This window comes from Triturus cristatus, chromosome 8 (assembly GCF_964204655.1).
Source record: "Triturus cristatus chromosome 8, aTriCri1.1, whole genome shotgun sequence".
Classification (NCBI taxonomy): Eukaryota; Metazoa; Chordata; class Amphibia; order Caudata; family Salamandridae; genus Triturus; species Triturus cristatus.
In genome coordinates, this window is record NC_140591.1 from 300,447,085 (window position 1) to 300,457,590 (window position 10,506).

General features: G+C 44.9%; 1 long non-coding RNA gene across 1 annotated transcript in view; it reads left to right on the forward strand.

The window, feature by feature from the left end:
• LOC146802014 (uncharacterized) overlaps positions 1–10,014 on the forward strand; it is a 117,018-nt gene extending 107,004 nt beyond the window's left edge. The window contains exon 4 of the long non-coding RNA XR_014967684.1: positions 9,911–10,014. This is a non-coding gene — a long non-coding RNA (uncharacterized LOC146802014). The remainder of the gene's footprint in view (positions 1–9,910) is intronic.
• The last annotated feature ends 492 nt before the right edge of the window (positions 10,015–10,506 follow it).

Below are 10,506 nucleotides of genomic sequence, written 5' to 3' on the forward strand. Positions count from 1 at the left end.
TTGGCCAGACCGTAATGCGCACTTATGGTGCTGCATCCACTCCTCCTCCCTCTTACATCACACTATTTCAGCCCCGCTCCTCCCTAACACGGAGCTTGCAGCCAGACTAAAAATAAAATGATAATAATGTTCGGTTATTATCATTTTATTTTTCCTTTACACTGCTCTTAGAGCAGCGGGACAATGCTCCTCCACCTTAGCGCAGGAGCCACCGCTGCCTAAAGCCCCCCTCCAGCTCCATTCCAACTAAAGCAGATCATGGGTCTCCAAGCTGCCTTGTTTTTATTCCCTGTGCCCCCTTTTTCCAACTCTATCTTCACCCCTTAATCCCTGCATTAGAGTTGTCAATTGACAAAGTAGAATGCTGCGTCATAACTATGGTATTAGCATGGCTAAACCTGTGGAATGCTTTGGTGCATTATATGTTCTAATAAGGCACCATGTGCAGCACCCAGAAATTAGATTATTTCAACTGTATTTATATTTCAGGATCAATAGTTTATCCTTCTGGCTCAGTAATATGGACACTATCATTACAACTTGTGATTTAAACAGTGTTTGTGGTATGGTCTAGTATGTTTAACTATATTCCTCTAGTTCAGCTGGACACAAGGAAGTTTCTCCTGCATTAGGTAATACATCTGTTGTTGTAAAATATGCTTTTGTAATTCATATTTTACAATGAGTCAAGCAGGCTTCTGGCCTGTAATGCATTTCCTAAGGGGTTAACAAACATAGGTCTTTGGTGAAGATTTCAGGCCCTGAGTTGCACCAAGTGTGTTGCACCGAGAAACACATGGAGTTGTGGTGCTGTGGAAACATTGTTCCGACAGAACTTGTCATGCCAACCTTAGCTTGGGAAGGGTGTTGACTGAAGAGCAAGCTGAAAGACGTATTTTTATGCAGAAAGTGCAATTAACCAAAGATTATGTTTCTTTTAAAAAATCTAGGAGAAGTTAAAATCCATTTTTGCACTTCTGTCATTATTAACACCTTAGCATTTCAAATTTTTAAATAATGACTCAGCATTTTAGGAAGGAGCCATTTTATGCATATTTTGTTGATCTAAAGGATATGGCAGCAAGTCAAGGTGTGAAGAGGAAATACGTTGATGAGGTGCAACATAGTTTCCTTCTTTGGGAGCGTTGGTAGCAGCAGATGTTGTGCATCACAGATCGGAAATTAACCAGATCAAATTTAAAGAAATTTGAGGTCATCAAAAAACAAACTGAGGTGGTAACTGGGAGAAACTGCACACACCAAGAAAATATTTCTGAATAGATGAATTAGGATCATAACATCTAAATGACAGAATTGATTTTATAAGCTTCCTATGGATCTGAGTACAAGTGGAAGTACAATACCCATGAACAAACGTGTATAGATTAAAGGAAGGGGAAACATGGAAAGGCAATATGGATATTTTTTCAGGTACCAAACTGCATTCAATCAATACATGACCGTTCCACGTTAAACAGAAAACACACTCCTAGAAATTATGGAAGACCTTGTATGTTTGTTCATGTATATTACTTGATTGCATGTTCATGCACATTACTTGAAAAAACATTACTCCCAAAGTAAATAACATTGAGGAAAGAGTTGGACTCTGGGGGTGGTGGGTCAGATTTACTATTCACACAACAAAATAAGTAACAGTGGGAAATGTGTTTATCTCTGGGGGCATCCAATTTGAAATTTCCACTCAAAAGTGACAATATTGGGAAAAGTGTTGGCTTTTCTGGGAGGAGGTGGGTGGGGCTACGGATGAATTATACTGAACTAAAAATAAGCAACATCGTAGAAATGTTTGTCTTGGTGTGTGGGGGGAAGGGGATTTCACTATTTCCACTCTAAATGAATCAATATTAAAGATAAAAGTTTTTCAAATAAATATAAAATAAATAACAATAAAATATCTGTAGTTTATTTTTTATTAAAGTCAAAAAGATACCAAAAAAAAAATAAGAAAAAATAAAAACTTTAAATGCGCAAAAAAGATGGGAAGAAGTGTCTCATCTTTGGCCAGAATTATTTTGAATGTCTTTGATTATCCAGGTCCTCACTATGACTGGCCTGGTAAAGGGAGTACCTAGTATTACTGAGTGATCACAGGTTGATACCTTGTAAATTCTTATGTAGCGGAGAGTAACATGTGAAATCAGTACTACCACTCGAATTTTTGCATGTAAACTTATACTCACTCCTCTTGCATTTACTGGGGATAGGATTTTAATTTATTTGATTAGATTGTGAACACAAAAGTGGACGGGGTTTGCTGCCTTTCACAAATACTCTATCAAATGGTAACGTTTATGGTCAATATTAATTTTTTTAGTGTATACCAATCGCTACCAGGCAATAATTTTCCTTTTTTTCAAATAGTTGATTAAATCATGCCAGTCAGAACCAGTAGTTCTGGTACAATTAACTTGGTGACAAAAACTCTGCTTTCTCCCACCTGCCTACCTTTCTCCTCAATAACAACTTAGAAAAACTATGCCCATGTGCCACTCATGAAAATGGCTCTATACTTGACCTCATAATAAAATATAAAGACACTAGCATTAGCAATTCTCCAATAATAGTTGACTATTCTGGCCACTTCTAATTACTCTGCACTCCAATGTGCACTAAACCCTCTGTTGGGACCAACCAAAGCAACCCACAATTTGGGTTACAGACGTCAAGGGCACTAATCTTTATGTGCTACTACAGTATAAGGTCTTCTCCAGATTTAGGATCACTCCAGCAGACTCAGATTAACATTGATTGTCAGGTACTATAATAAGGCCTTGATTGCTATAGCTGATAAATTGATTCCTAAAACATAAAAAGGCAAAATAAAATCCTATAAATGGTTTTTGAACAAATCCACGTGGGACCAAATACTTGTAGCATCAAAACACTTCTGAATAGACTCTAGAAACCCTCTGAAATGAAAGAAAATGATAAACATGAAATTAAAGTAAATCCATCATTCTTCACCAGGGAAATAACTCAGCAAGAAATCGACCAAGAACTAATTTGACATTGTCAAGCGTTCTATAAACTCCCAATACTACAGTCAATTGGCGCACAGAAGAAAATTGTGCTAGGTTCTTACCCTTTCCGCTTCTATGCCAACAATCCACATACACTTTTAAAAGAAAATGCAATATACAATGATTGTCTTTCAGTGAAATGATTCAAGCGTATCTTATCAAAAATATAACTAATCTCAGATCCTCCTCTCGCTTGAATGAGCCTATCCCTGCAAAAACGGTGAAAGAGATGAGTCAGGTTTCACCCCTTTCCTACCTCATTTGATTAAAGTCTCTGTCACCAGAAATTGTCCCAGATTGCCTTAAAATTGATATAGTAGCAGAATGTAATTCCAAAAGACCTCTGTAATTTCCACCACACTTTATAAACCATTCTAAGTAAAATTAAAGGAAAACTGCAAAGAAATAAAACTAAAAGACTATGTCGATGTCAACAAACGCCTTGATAATATTCAATCGGGCTTCAAATCCTGCTGCAGCACTGAGGCAAAAGAGAGTCATGCCTTCCTATTCCCCGTGAGCTAGCTGGTGCTTTCAGCACTGTAACCACACCTCCATCCAAGACCTGAAGTGGGCAGCTTTTCGGTGCCGAAATGGTTTGGTACCTGTTCACAACTATTTTCCATTAATGATTTCCTCTGCCCCCTATTGACACAGGAGTGCTACACTCCCTTAGGGATCCTTGCAAGGGCTCCTTGTTACTGGGTTTCCCCAGTCACTTACTCCCTCTTACCTGGTGGGTGGCCACCCTTTGTAGGTCTCGCCTGGACAGCGCATGCGCTGTCGCAAGACCTATAGTAAACACAAATATGGAGGGTAATTTCTCCTGTCGCTTGCCATTGGTTGATTCTGGCATTGCTCGTGTTATCTGGCTTAAGGTTGGCTTTTGTTCCGATACGTCACTTTTGTTTTGCCTCAGTTTTGCAGGAAACAGCACCAACCAACTACAGTTTAGTTCCGCTGCAGGCTGTTATCTATTCATTTAGAGACTACTTGTTTTCTTTGCTGCTCCCGAAGTTTGCACACTGCCGCCGATATCAGGTATCAGAGGCTCGACATGAGCACAAGTTTCGTTATAGATGGACACATTCATTTTTGATAGGCACGGGGAGATTACGTTATTTTTCCCGAATCACCAGATGTTAAGCGTCCCTGCCGAGACGAACCCGGTTCTCCAGCTGTTCCCCAGCTTCGAGGTCGCCCGCTGTAGCCTTAAGGCTACATCTTCTCTCCCTCTTGTCCTTTAACAAGCACACATGGGCAACCAAACACAACCCATGTGCATTTAAAAGCACACAGCCATCTTCATGCACACAGAAGTGTATAAAAGAAGGCACAGCCACAGCAGCTCCCGATTGGGAACAACAGGTACCCTGCTTTCTAATTGGAGCAGCAAGCAATTCATTGATTCCCATTTCCACTATAACCACTTTTGGCCTTTCGCTGGCAGCAATGGTAGCACATGATACCACAGTGCTTCCTTCCTCCAGAGACACACTGGTTTGAGTTTGTGTACACATGTATGCTGTGTGAGTGCAAGCCTACCTCTGCTGTAGCAACAAGGGTGTAGGTTTCCTTATCACATAATATGGTGCGTTTCAGCACACAAATAAAGTGCTGTCTCATTAAGTGGACCCACATGTGCTATTATTATTTTTTTAACAGGTTTTATATAGCGCAAACTAGACCGAAAGATATCACTTATCAGAGGCTCAACATGAGCACAAGTTTTGTTATAGATGGACGCATTCATTTTTGTTAGGCACGGGGAGATTACGTTATTGACACACTGGTTTGAGTTTGTGTACACACGTATGCTGTGCGAGTGCAAGCCTACATCTGCTGTAGCAACAATAGGGTAGGTTTCCTTATCACATAATATGATGGGATTCAGCACGCGAATAAAGTGCTGTCTCATTAAGTGGACGCACATGTGCTATTATAATTTTTTTTACAAGTTTTATATAGCGCAAACTGGACCAAAAGATATCAGATATCAGAGGCTCAACACGAGCACAAGTTTTGTTATAGATGGACACATTCATTTTTGTTAGGCATTGTTCCAGAATCACTGGATGTTAAACGTCCCTGCCGAGACGAACCCGGTTCCCCAGCTGTTCTCCCAACACATTTTGGTGCTTACCTTCCCTCCATGTTAAAGAACAGTAGATGTTTCAGCACCGAAACTAATGGGCTGCATAGCTAAATACATATAAGGTCCCAAAGGCGAGACCAATTACATTGCAAATGCTTGTTTCTCCTCCAGTTCCCGCTCTTGGCCAGATATTGCCTAGTCTACTGCTAGTATGGAGGATTTTGGGGAATATTATGAGGAGGACGTCTGATATTTCCCTGTCACAGACGAGTTCTGTGAAGCAGTAGACGCCTCCATCGTCAGGGCGATCTCGGACGCCGTGGCACCCCTGGAGAAGCGATTGGTAGACCTGGCACAATACTGCCTTCAACCCCTCGCCTTGATGTAAGAAGCTCCTGGGCCTCCGGCCCCCAAACCTCCAGAGGATGCAAAGGCCCCTCCCCCCGAGAAACCACGCAAATGCTCCCATGCAGATAGGGTCGATCTGGAGGCCTTTGATAGGTTGAAGAAGGCCAACCCCCCACCCCCGCCGGTTGACACCCCGACTGCCCCTATACCAGTGGACGACCAAGTTCCGGATGTCTCCCCCACTGATGACTCCCAAGCTGGATCTGAGGGTGCGTCGGACCACAAACGACCCTGGCGCCCTTCTTCTTCCCTTCCCGCCCCGATCTCTCCTTGGATCCGTGCCCCCAAACTTTCCAAACCGATCTCCTAGATCCTGAGGAACTGTTACATTCCCGGTCCTTAGAATGGGTGACATGTGGCAAGGTGACTAAGTAGGTGGCAGGTAGATTGTGCAAGCCCCTTGACCAGGAGGTGCGCTCCCGCTGCCCTAGACCCTCATTATTGGGTAAGGTGGCGGCCACTCCCAAAATTGACACCCGTATGGTGAACTTTTTGTCTAAGTACAACAAAGACCCCAAGAAGGGCATTGATCATTCATGCCAAGATAAGTTAATAGACGTCACTGTCCTTTTGGTGAAAAGTTTCGACATGGTGGTGGACACTGAGGCGTCCGGGGCCCTTATTCCACCTGATGTCCTTTCCAGTTGCGCTCATAGAGCGATCATATTTCTAGGAAACGCCAACTGTGCCATATCTACAGAGAGGGGCAGGTCTTTACTTATCAAGCTTGACCCAAAACAAGGCAAATTAGCTACATCAGAGGCGGTACAAGTGGTGCAGGGAGTTCTCTTTGGCGACCTAGTCATCAAAGAACTTAGCAAGTTTGTGTCCACGTTTAATTCTTTGGAGAAAGCTCAGCCTACGGTGAAGCGCATTTTCAATGCATGTGTTTTCACCCGGGCCGGCCGTGGCAGGGGCATTTGTTTTGCCACTCCCCCAGACAGCCTCCTGTAGAGGCCAGCTTTCCCAAAGAGGATAGTGGCAAGACCATGCACGCTTTGGTGGATTCCACCCTACCAGAGGTCGTTCCTGACACAGAGGACAACGCAACAGCCCCCGCGGCAGAGGAGCCACCAACTTCCATGGTGAGTGCCTTGATTGTTCCGTGTTATTCTCTCGGGGGCCGCTTAGTTCAATTCTTAGACACATGGCGCTCTGTTACCTCAGATGCTTGGGTACTACAGATGGTGCAGGGGTTACAGGTGGAGTTCTACGGTTCTCCCGTCCAACATTTCCCTCCCCATCCCCTCCATTTCTCTGGTCAGGAGGCCGTCCTGATCGACCAGGAGGTTTGAGAGCTTTTGGCCAAAGGAGCAATCTGCAGCTTCACTCCTCATTCTAGGGTTTTTTTAAGCAATCTCTTCTTAGTTCAGAAGCAGGATGGTGGCCAACGCCTGGTCATAAATCTCAGGGAGTTCAACGAGTGGGTGGTTTACCGCTACTTCAAAATGAAATTATTCACCTCCTTTGCGATCTCCTCCAACCCGACGATTGGATGGTCCGCCTGGACCTCACGGACACGTACTTGACAGTCCCAATTTTTCAACCACTTCGACGGTTTCTCCAGTTCCAGTGGCGGCATCAAACTTTTGAGTTCCCCTCGTTGCTCTTCGGCCTCTCATCCGCACCTTGGTGTTTCACCAAGGTGCTTCACCCGGTGGTGGAACACCTGAGGGCACGGGGCTTCGTATGATCGTGTATCTGGATGATATGTTGTTCATGGCATGATCCCCGCAGTCCCTTTCCCGCCAGCTGTGCTACGCAGTGGAACTTCTCCAGTCACTGGGCTTCATTATCAGCCAAATAAAATCCAGTGTAGAGCCCTCCCAAACGATTTCATTCTTGGGGTTTGTCATCGATTCAGTGGGGGCCACACTGAGCCTTCCATCCAGGAAGATTGCGAATATCAGACATGAGGTCAATAGAATGTTGGCGAGACCCCTAACCTCCCTAAGCAATATCGCCAGGGTAGTGGGCCTCTTGTTGTCTTCCATTCAGGCCATCTTACACAGACCCCTCCACTTTCAGGCACTCCAATGCCTCAAAGCAGCCCACCTACGTCACGGGCTGACCTACGCTCAGCGAGTTCCTCATTCCGAGGACGCCAGAGAGGATCTCAACTGGTGGCTCTCTCACATTGAGGCGTGGAACGGGTGTGCAATTTATGGTTCTCAACCGGACCTTATCATTGAATCAGATGCTAGCGGTTCAGGCTGGGGGGCGAGTTGTGGAGAGGTCACTACCAGTGGCGTATGGTCAGCAGAAGAACGTTCACTCCATATCAATTCCCTGGAACTGATGGCAGTCTCGTTTGAGTTTCAATGCTGGACCAAATATCGGGCACAGTCCTTCTTCCTTCTCAAAATGGACAATGTAGCGGCGGTCCACTACATCAATCATCTGGGGGGGACTCGGTCCAAAGCCTTGGTGGACTTAGCCAATAATGTGTGGGAATTCTGTCTGGAACAACAGATCTCAGTGATGGTGGAATATCTTCCAGGTTCAGCCAACCAGGAAGCAGATTAGCAATCCCGTCATCTTCAGCACTCAAGCCTGTGGAAACTGTCTGCACCGATGTTCCGATCCCTTCTCTCACTCTGGGGTCCTTTCACAATCGACTTGTTCGCATCGCGCCTCGACCACCAACTTCCCCGGTACTTCAGCTGGACCCGGGGCAGTGGCAACCGGCACCTTTCTCCAACATTGGAGGACAGAGCAGGGCTATGCGTTTCCCCCGTTTGCCATGATTATGAGGCTCACCACCATGGTGCGCCGCCAACAAGCAGATGTGGTGGTGATTACACTGGTGTGGAGAGCACAAGATTTGTTTCCAGTTCTGATGGAAGTTTCTTGGGCTTTTCCAATTCGTCTACATCCATCGCCTCTTCGCTGGCAATCCTCATCCCCTAATATTGAAGGACAATCTGCCATTTATGGCCTGGAGGATTACCGGGAGAGATGGCAAGTACCGGGCCTTTCGCAAGACGCAGTGTATCTCCTGGCTCCAGCATGGACAGACAGTACAGTCAAATGATACGGCTCAGCCTGGTCTTGATGGATGGGTTGGTGTCTGTGATGTTGTCTGGATCCCATGGGGGCAGATGTTGTACAAGTCCTCAATTTCTTAGCTTCCCTGGCGACGGATGGCCTGGCATATCAATCAATGAATACGTTCCGGTCAGCGATTTCGGCAGGATATGCTCCAGTAGGGGATGCTCCTATTGGAGAACATCCTTTGGTAAGGAAGCTTCTCCGCGGGATCAGACTCTCCCTTCTTCCGGAGCCACAATAGTCTATCCTTTGGGACATAAACAAGGTCCTGAATCTGTTTGTGGGGTGGCCAGGAAACAGGTACCTTTTGCGGAAACAACTGTCGGACAAATTGGCAATGCTTCTTTGTTTCATATGTTATGTTAATTGGGATTTATAAAGCGCGTAATCACTGGCAGGTCTCTTAGCGCTGAGAGAGAGTAGCTGAAACCCCACCATCGGCTATCTGTCAGTGCACCAGGTCAAAGCGTATGTTGGTCCCAGGCCTCTGTGAATAGGAGAGCCTTAAGTTTTTTCCTAAATGGGAGAAGGGCGATTTCCTTGTGTAGACTTTCTGGTAGAATGGTATCAGATGTCAGGGCTCTGGAACTTTCAGGGAGATCCTTCACCAGGGAGGAAGTCACCTTCCATGTGACTAGACAAACCAAGCCCCAATCTTGTGTGATCTCCTATCTGGTGTTTCTGGAGACCCCCAAGTTGTGCGTGGGCCGCTGTGTTCAGGTCTATGAGGCTATGACGGCAGAGGTTCGACCCCATTGGGAAAAGCAACTGTTGATCGCATTGTAGAAACCTTTCAGGGCGGTCTCGTCCCCGACCATTGGCAGATGGGTTTGATGGGTTATGCAAGAGGCTGGGATAGATACCCAACTCTTTAGTGACCATTCAGCATGAGGCACAATGGCCTCAAAAGCTTTCGTCCTAGGAGCCCGCTTGGAGGACATCTTAAATGCCGTGGACTGGTTCTCTAACTCCACCTTTAAAAGGTTCTATTTTAAGTCAGTCCCCTCCATTGCGGCGCTCCTGGTGGACAAGCTTTGAACTAGCCTAATCCTTGCCTCCGTGGCCTGACATAGAATGAAAAATTTCCTAGTTTTCGTAACGGAAAGTTTCAATTCTATTAAGGACTCGGAGGCGAGGGTTAGCCCACCCGCATACAAGAGTAATGACCCACCCGGGTATCGACACTACGTCTGACTGTAAGTAAAGTGTTTTCCTGGTTTTTCTGCTAATCTTCAGGTGTTGAATGGTATTTGTTCTTGCTCGTGATGACAGAGACTTCGGGGCTTCTCACGTTTGTTTCTCTAAATTGCAGGAATGGAATCTTCTAAACAGGCGTAAAGATCTTCCATAGTTGGCTTTGTCGCAGGAAGAAAGAGGAAGTCCACCGGCGGGAGATGACGGTTATGGCAGCCGGAGGTCCCTGATTGGATGGACTGGATGGTTCTAGAAGTTTCTTGTTATCTGGACTCTTGGAAATGTAGTCCAGTGTAGAAGTTTAATTGTTTAAACATGGCTGCTGTAAAAATAAAAGAAGAAAGAATAGCCTAATCCTCGCCTCTGAGTCCTTAATAGAATTGAAACTTTCCTTTAAGAAAGCTAGGAAATGTTTCATTCCTGTTGATCTCTACTCCTCACCTTAGTTCCTTATCAATTTCCAAGGGTAGATAACTTTTAAATACATTGATGGAAGCATTCTTTTCCTATCTAGGAATTAGGGAAGTAAGAATTAATTGAGTGTTTGAGTGTTTCTTCAGTTAGGTTCTGCTCCAACACATGGAGATTGTGCATGCTGTCAGAGTACAGAAATGAAGTATTTGGGTCAATCTGTCCAATTTACCAGCAAAATACTTTGGACCAGATTCATAAAGATTTTGTTGTGAGTAGCTGTAGCTTACTCTTGTAGTATCC